Source organism: Crinia signifera, chromosome 4, assembly GCF_055691185.1.
Source record: "Crinia signifera chromosome 4, ASM5569118v1, whole genome shotgun sequence".
Lineage (NCBI taxonomy): Eukaryota > Metazoa > Chordata > Amphibia > Anura > Myobatrachidae > Crinia > Crinia signifera.
The window spans coordinates 123,170,719-123,177,598 of record NC_139220.1 but is presented as its reverse complement, the minus strand read 5'-3'; positions in this window follow the sequence as shown (position 1 = coordinate 123,177,598).

Genomic DNA, 6,880 nt, shown 5'->3' with positions numbered 1-6,880 from the left:
CATTTTATGAATGTAACTTGTAGCTTTTTAATAAGATTTCTATTATATCTATTATGAAATTAAATTCAGAACGTTTTTAGAATTATTACACATAAACACTAATACATCAATATAATAGGTAAAAATAAATAAATAAAATTAAACTATAATTAAAATAGTAAGATTAAACAGTAATAAAATACTTTTTGTATATTTCTTAGTATTTTATTACTGTTTAACATTACTATTTTAATTATAGTTAGTTACTTGTCAGTTTTAACTTGTCAGATGCCTGACAAGTAGCGCCTAAATAAAATATATATTTAGTTCTTTATACACAATTATTAAAAAGTAAAAAACATAAAGCAATGATATAATTCTGCATATAAAGCATGTCCAAACTGTGGCCCTCCAACTGTTGTGAAACTACACACCCCAGTATGCCTTGCCATAGTTTTAGCATTCCCTAATAGCAAAACTGTGGCAAGGCATGATGGGGCTTTTAGTTTCACCACAGCTGAAGGGCCATAGTTTGGACATGCCTGAAAAAGGTATATGAAACACAGAGAATTCAAACATATAATAATAATGTGTATAAAACAAACATTGGTACTTCCTCATCTTTGCGGCCACTGCTTACGCTACAGAACTTACATACTATAATCGTCCCCTCACGGGCACGCTTCGTCCACCATGCTTCGCTCGCCACAACTTTACTAAAGGTAATAGATGGTGGCATGCAGTGGCGGTTTTTACCTATGGGCTGCAGGGCTGCAGCCCCCCAGGTAAAATCCGGCACTGTCTCTGCCTAAAGTGAAGCCAGATGCAGTCTGCGACTGGCAGTGACTTCCTATTCCTATTAGAAGTCTGACCTGCCAGTCACTCAAGGCATCCCATCGGGAGGTGTTCCCTCCCTCCGGGATGCCTCTCTCTGCGCAAATGCTCGGCAGCCCCCAAAACGGGTTCTGCGCATGCGCAGTACCGTGGACCATTCTGCGCATGCACTGGAACCAAGGCAGCCCCCGGAGGCTTGGGCCAGCGTATGCGCAGTATGTATGACGGTACTGTGCATGCGCTAGACCCTTGCAGGGACAGGGGTGCGTGCGGCATCCGTGGATGGCGGCAGTGACCAGGGATGGCAGCGGAGGGGGGGCCCGCATTGTGGCAGCCCTCCCCCTCCATAATGGTAAGAACCACCACTGGTGGACACAGGAGGGTGGCGTGGACACAGGATTTGTAACATTTCCCTAAACAAAAACACTCACAATGGTGAATATAGTGGCTAACGTAACTTATGTAGTCTTCCACATATGAAATTTCGGTACTTGTGTATTATCACGGCGCCCCCGATTTCCATCGCAGGGCATTGTATGATGAAAAATCGTGTGCGATGCAATGCGACGCAATTTCACCCGATTTTTAATTGTACAGGCACCCAGATGCCTTATTACCATGTTAAATGCCCCCCCAGACCCGATTTTTAATTGTATACCCACCTTCATGGGTCATGAGTAAGTGAAATGCCCCCCATTGTTAACTCCACCCCACTATGAACGTCAACCCGAAGCGTCAACCTGAATGCGCGTCCGCTCACCACGCTTAGGGCTCAGTGGCTCGCTGCGCTCGCCACACTTTATAATATCAACTCCACGCCGACGTGGATAGTGGGGGTATGAAAAGGTCAGAGGACGCATACCGCCGCCCCTCGCGGGCTCGCTACGCTCGCCACGCTTCAGGTTGCCATTGATAGTGGGGGGCCGTTAACAATGTGGGGGCATTTTACATATTTATTACCCATCAGGGTGGGTATACAATTAAAAATCGGGTCTGTGGGTGCCATTTAACATGGGACTCAATGGCAAATCGCGTTGCATCGCATCGCATGCCATTGTAATGGCATGCGATGTGACCCGATTTTTAAATTGTATATATTGTAAAGGCTGAAATCGGGTCCATCGCATGCCATCGCATACCTTAATTAGTGGTATGCGATGCGATGGCGCCATGATACTACACAAGTACCGGCATTTCTATTAGTACATTTTCATTTTGTGGTCAACCTCTACAGTCCCAGTGTATAGCAGAGTGATGGTAATTATTTGCAGCCTCCAATGTTATTTAGAGATATGTCCACAGACCTACAGATCTGTACTCACCACATGCTGGTCCTTGGCAGGAATAAATAGACAGAGGAGTTGCCAAAGGTGACCTGTGTATATAATTGCTGATGTAAGCGTAGCGAGGGGATAAGGGTAGCAGGAGGAGGGGCCATGTGCTCACTGGGGGCGGTGTTAACCTGCTTGCTAGGCTCTGAATAAACACAGCCTAGTGAGCAGGTCTGATTTAGAGATGGGCAAAACGGGTCACTAAAAAGAGCTGGGACCAAGTGATCAATCTGTACAAAGATCCGGATCTTTTAGATGGACCGCCGACTCGGTTTGAAAAAAAGGGGTGATTTCATAATAAGGAAGCATAATTTGTTTTACAATCATTTCTTGCCATAAGCAGTAAAATCAACATATGAGCTGAACAAATAAGAACATACATGACCAAGTAAAACACTGATCGATGGCTGGGTGCAGAATCGCCATCGATGGCGTCTGCACCGTTGGCCATCCCTAGCAGCAGCCTTCTTATTCTTTCTTTTACTTGCAGTCACAGCACTGTACTCAGTCTCCAGAGTTAGTACATCTCAGCTGCCACAGGTGGCAGTGCTGAGCTCAGGCAAATGCATTGTGATGAAAAACTAAACTGAAAGTAAAAGAATGATGGTTCACCATTTTGGGATCGGCGGCTCACTCACTCTGTAATGGGAGCCGCCCAAAAGAGCCACTTCGTTCACGAATGGCCCATCTATAGTCTGAATTACTCCCCCTATGGACCTTATTATAGGTCTGTTCTTTGGCCCGCGTGTGTTCGCATGGGGTCGAAGTTTGCACTTTGCGCATTTATGCGCATGTGCATGCGCTGGGTGTGTGACCCCACAGAGCACATATATTTGCTGGGCAGAGGGCGCCGGGCTCTCTCATTTGCATATGGGAACACCCAGCGTTTTGTAGGAGTTCCCAAGAGAACACTGGGCATTCTTATGCTAATGCAGCCATGCGGGGGCGGGCAGCTGACATCACTAGATGCCAGCTGCCTGATGTCACTGGAGGCAGCTGACATCCAGTGCAGAGCAACATCCAGCTCAGAGCAATTATGCGTGCACCTTCCACGTCTTTCGATGGTCGGCGGCCATCAAAAGATGTGGGAGGGTCTCAGTGGCATGCGGACGGATGTTTTGTAAGTATAAAAAATTACTTAGTGGTACTGTGCCGCGAAAAATGGGCGTGGTTAGGGCTTCGTTAGGGGCATGGTCATATAACATGAGGGGGAGTGGCTACATCACAAAACTTTAGAACACGATGACATTTCTTTTTGGGCTTGTGTATTGCATCCTGAACACCAAATGTACAGCCAGGATCAAAGTGTAGGAGCCAGACAAACTGTAAATAGGGATTTTGCACACCGACAAAAATCTACACAGTACTGACTGTTACATGTCACACACCCAATACATATTACCCATGCCATAATGCCCATTACACATGCCACCCACCATAATACCTATTACAAATACCACCGTAATGCCCATTACACGTTATATACCAAACACCGTAATGCCCATTACACATTATGCCTCTCACAGTAATGCCCTTAAAACATTATGCCACATCTGGCACCATTTGGGACCTGCCGCGGCCACTCCTGACAGCTCTGATACGCTCACTTCCTGCATTAGATTCAAAATGCTGATGGGGTTGTTATGTACATGGCTTCCTGTCAGCTGTAATCAACTGTTGGCTGGGCACCAATTCCAATGGAATAGGCATATGAAGACTAAGTGCTACACTACTCAGAGACGCAGGGTCAGTGTACATTAGTGCCCTCCACTATGCATCCTACAAAATGGCCATTAGTTGCAGACAGGAAGGTTCTGAGCTATGGCTATGGGCCCTACACACAGAGGGATGTAGAGTAATTTTCTGAGCGATCACAGATAATGGCCTCACATCGCTTCGTGTGTAGGCCCCATAAGAAGCCACTAGAATTATGGAAGCTGTATGCCAGGAGTCGCTTGCAGGCGGTGCCAGTGTATAATAGGCATGTTGACTCCATTGATGTGGAGAGGAGTGGGTGAGGCACCTGTAACTGCACTGATCAGTAACATAACATATGGGGAAGGGGGGATGTCACATGAATACATAAGTGGTGTGGCAATATGTGGGACAGAAAACAGAGCAGGAGTGGAACACAGTGAGGGTGACACAATGGCTGGGACAGAATACAGAGGGGAGTGTGACACAATGATAAAACATGGGGGGTGTCTCACAGTGACAACATGGGATTTTCAGGGTGGCACAACACAGAGAGGGTAACAACACTGAGGGGTGGGTGATAGAGTGACAAAACACAGGAGGATAACAGAAAACAGTGAAGTGAGACTGACAGAACACAGGGGTGTGTGTGACAGAACATGGGGGGGGGGGATGACAGAACACAGGGGGGGGGGGGGGGGCAGTACCCAGATAAGGGTGTGAGTACAGGGTGGGGTGACAGGACATAAAGAGGGGGGTATGATAGAGTGACAGTTAGAACACAGAAGGGTTTGTAACAGTGACAGAACATAGGACAATGGCAGAACACAGAGGTATGTGTAATGGAGTGACAGAACATGAGAGCAAGGTGACAGTGCGACAGAACATGGGGGAAGGGGGACTGTGTGTCACAATGCCTTCCGTGATCCCCCTGTGCCCAGTGACATGAATAGCTGCGCAGCACTCAGAGCACTGACCTCCTGCTTACAATGCCCGGTTTCTGGCTCCAGTGCTACCACGATTGTGCTTGTATAGCTGGGGACAGGATTGCGCAATTTCTCTTGTGCGCCAATGAACGCAGCTGTGGCGCTGTGTGGGCTTTACGGCAGCCGCGGAGAGGCACAGCTTAGCCGACTGCAGCAGTATTATGAGGCTTTGCAGGGTCTAAGCGGGCGGAGCTTGCTGTCGGGTGGAGCTTGCAGTGTTCCCTGAAGCCTGGCCGTACTGCACTATAACTGCAGGAGAGGAGACAGGAGGCCCTGTGTGCCACCTCAGGCACCGGCTGAGCCACGCATGCGCAGTGAGCATCGGGGGTTCATTTGTTATGGCGGTACGGGGTACTGGCACCATATGTTTTAGCGGTATGCCGTACCACCCCGTACCGCCATACTTGCACCACTGGCCTTATCCTAGTTCACTCTTTCTGACAAAATCCTTCTTAGCTGGACAAAACCATGTGCACTTTAGGTGGGGCAAATGTAACATGTGCAGAGAGAATTAGATTTGGGTGGGGTTTTACTTCAAAGTGAGATCTATATTGCAGTGTAAAAATAAAGCAGTCAGTATTTTCCCTGCACAGAAACAAAAGAACTCATCACATCTAATTCTATCTGAACATGTTACATCTGCCCCCCTGCAGTGCAGGGGGTTAAAGTGGGGTGGAACCGAGTTCTACCACCTGCAATTGTGGGGCCCTACACAGTAATTCCAACAGAAAATCCTGCCCCACCACCCACATCAATAGATGATACAGGTGGCACCAGTGTCACTAATGACCTGGAGTCACCTGCCCTTGCTCAGGTCCTATAGGCTACTTGGTTCTACTCCACCTGTGCTCTGCCCCTCCTGGTACTCAAGGGGAAATGAGTTCCACCACGTTTCCAGGATCACTTTAAGCCCTGGGTAACAGGTTTGGGAATCACCGTACCAGACAATTTTTTTCTATCCAGCAATAAATGTGTTATCAGTAGTGTACGGATACCACAGATGATTTCTCTTGAAAAGGAGCACATATGTCCTGTGGGCAGCTCTTGGAGATATTTGTAGTGATTACACCTGCCAACACTGCTCCCCGACTCTATAGAGGTATTCAGTTAATGGCTCTCCCCTCAGAGCAATTCAAGTATTGCTCCATTCGGATGAGCACAGCCACCAGCACTGTCATGATCACAGGCTGGTCACTAGTAAGCCTATAATGGGAAGGGTCCGGCCCTTTCACTGTTCACTCCATGATACTGTATATGATTCAGATACAGCTTTATTTATTTTCATACAGCACCAATAAAAATACCATAGATGGCAGGGTGACGAATGAACTAGAGAGCAAGGCTCTCACAATTTTGCTACCCATATTCGTTGTTTTCATGTAAGTGGAGGTGCAACTAAATCTTGTATGCACACATACCACCCCTCCCCCTTTCCCCTAGGGACTAGCTTCCATGCACAAAAGACCATCATGCAACACATGTCCTGTAGGGCCCAACCGTCTCAAGCTTGAGCCAAGCATGCAGTCTTTCCCTAGTAAATATGACAGGCTCTCTGAAATCCCCTGACATACCATACTTCTGTAACCACTTTCCCCCTGCTCACTGTTTGTGACTTTCCTGAAGTGGCAACATTCACAGCTTTACTCTATGAATAAAATGTTTAGGTTGGGGTTTCTTTTAGGTATTTTTTTAATTATTTTTTTTTATAGAAAAGAAAGAAAGAAATAAGTAAATGTAACCAACATTAATATTGCATGTGAAAAAAAGGCAAAACAAAAATACAAAACAATATTATGTACATTCCTAGACATTTCTGACACTCCTGTGTACATAGAGAAAAAGCTTCTGTCACTCAATTAAAATCATGAAAGTGCAAAATGTAAACTGTTATCTACAATATAAGGTACTCGTTTCCTAGCACGGCCACAATCGCGGGCATCGGGTGTAATTTTTAGTGGTCTGCGACTCGACCGACGCGATGCCCCCGATTTTCCTATTGAAATGCATTGAAAAAAGTCAAAATCGCGTCGGTCGCGTCGTATGCGGCTAAAAAAG